A 2,093-nucleotide genomic window follows, 5' to 3' on the forward strand; every position below is an offset into this window, starting at 1 on the left:
GTAATAATAATAATAAAAAGAATCCTATCAGGTCCCTCCCTGTGAATCTTGGGAGTCTCTCACCTCCCAAGTCTCTGGTGAACTCTGGGGGTTCCCCCCAACCTCCCATTTCCTGAGGTTGCCCGTTTATATTCTTTCTGCGGGCCCTCGGGATTTCAGTCCCTTTCCCTCACCCAATACCAGATCAGGTTCCCCGCTCCCCATCCCTCCCCATCCCCTTTCCCTCCCAAGCCCCTCCCTCCTCACTTATGATTGTTTTCTTCTCTCTCTCAAGTGGGACTGAGGTGTCCTCACTTGGGCACTTCAGCTTGTTAAGCTTTTTTCATTCTGTGGACTGTATCTTGTGCATTCTATATGGGTTTTTTTTGCTAATATCCACTTATTATTATTATTATTAGTGAGTACATACCATGCATGTCCTTTTTTGTCTGAATTACCTCACTCTGGATGATATTTTCTAGTTCTAACCATTTGCCTGCAAAAGTCAGGATGTTCTTGTTCTTAATAGCTGAGTAGGTATTCCATTGTGTAAATGAACCACATTTTCTGTATCCATTCTTCTGTCGTGGGACATCTGGGTTCTTTCCAGCTTCTGGTTATCACAAATAAAGCTGCTATGATCATAGTGGAATACATGCCCCTGTGGCATGGTGGGCCATCTTTTGGATATATTCCCAACAATGGTATAGCTGGGTCTTCAGGTATATCTATTTCCAAATTTCTGATGAACCTCCAGATCTCACAGGGAGGGGCCTTTGATGAAATGCCCAACAATAGGGAGAGGGAACTTATAAAGCCCACCTCCAACAGAAAGACAGGACATCAAGTGGTGGATGGGGTTGCCATCCCACATTCACACCTCTGACCCATAATTGTTTCTGTCTGACAGAATTACAGGGATGAAAATGGAGAGGAGCCTGAGGAAAAGAAGGTCCAGCAACAGGCCCAAAGTGGGATCCAGCTCAAGGGGAGGTCCCAAGGTCTGACTTAGACTCTTTTTCTCCGTTTTTTTGTTTTGTTCAATTCCAACATGTTAGTTTTTGTTTTTATCTTATACTATTTTATTACCCCTTAGAAGCCTGTTTCTATTCTAATGAGAGCTAGAAAGGGAGTATATTGTATCAATAGATGCAGTGGGATTAGGATGGAGCTGGGTGTGAGAGCCTTTAAATATTTGTGTATGTGGCTGAGGTGCCTTTAAGTTAGAAATGGAAGATTTATTAATGAAAAATTAACACATTAAAACGTAAAAAAGAATCTTGTTAAAATTGTCATGAGGTTGCCTAAGAATGTAGCTCAGCTGTTAAAGTATTTGGCTAGTATGTGTGGAGCCTGGAGTTTGATCCCCAGCACTGTACAAACTGGGCATAGTGTTACTCACTGTAACCCTAGCACAGAGAAAGTGAAAGCAGGAAATGTAGTCACTCAAAGTTATGCTCAACCACATGAAGATTTCAAGGCTACTCTGGGCTACCTGAGGCCCTGTCTCAGAAATCAAATGTCAGAGGGTTTGGGTATACCGACCATCTAGTTTTAGTGGTTTGCTAGTTTGTGAAACCTTCATTGCCATACTTGAAGCAAAAGTGATAGTGAGCTAAAGAAACATATATCACTAAACCCAATGTAAAAATACTGCTAACTTAATTGCCTCTGATTGTGAACTAAAGCATGCCTAAAATCTACTCAGTGCTGACCACACAGGCCAACTGATGGGAGGAGAGTCAGTGGAGAAAATGAGAGCAAGGTGACAGATTTCAGTTACAGCCTGTCATCACATTGGCAGAACATGTACTACAATTGGAGCAATGTAGAGAATATCAGTATGGTACCTATGCAAGAATGACACAAAAATTCATGAAGTGTTCCATATTTAAAATAAACAACAAACTATATAAGTTTGAAAACCTTACAAAAGCATTTGAGAAGGAGAACATAAAAGCGTGCGGGCTGCAGAGACTTCTATTTTGTTAGTTTCATAGTAAATCTGGGTCTCTGATCACCTTTTTCAAAATCATGATCCCCTGAATCACATGATCCTTCCATGCTTATGCATCTCCATATCATTTAATATATTATAATATCATCTTTTTAAT

The 2,093-nt window shown here is 40.8% G+C and overlaps 1 non-coding gene across 1 annotated transcript; it reads left to right on the top strand.

Annotated features, from left to right (window-relative positions):
- The first annotated feature begins 1,767 nt into the window (after positions 1 to 1,767).
- LOC115032182 (U6 spliceosomal RNA) lies at positions 1,768 to 1,874 on the top strand. Its single transcript, XR_003837843.1, has one exon. It is a non-coding gene; the product is annotated as a U6 spliceosomal RNA (small nuclear RNA).
- The last annotated feature ends 219 nt before the right edge of the window (positions 1,875 to 2,093 follow it).

The sequence above is a fragment of the Mus caroli genome, unplaced genomic scaffold, assembly GCF_978045245.1.
Source record: "Mus caroli unplaced genomic scaffold, Mus_caroli_1 scaffold_9, whole genome shotgun sequence".
Classification (NCBI taxonomy): domain Eukaryota; kingdom Metazoa; phylum Chordata; class Mammalia; order Rodentia; family Muridae; genus Mus; species Mus caroli.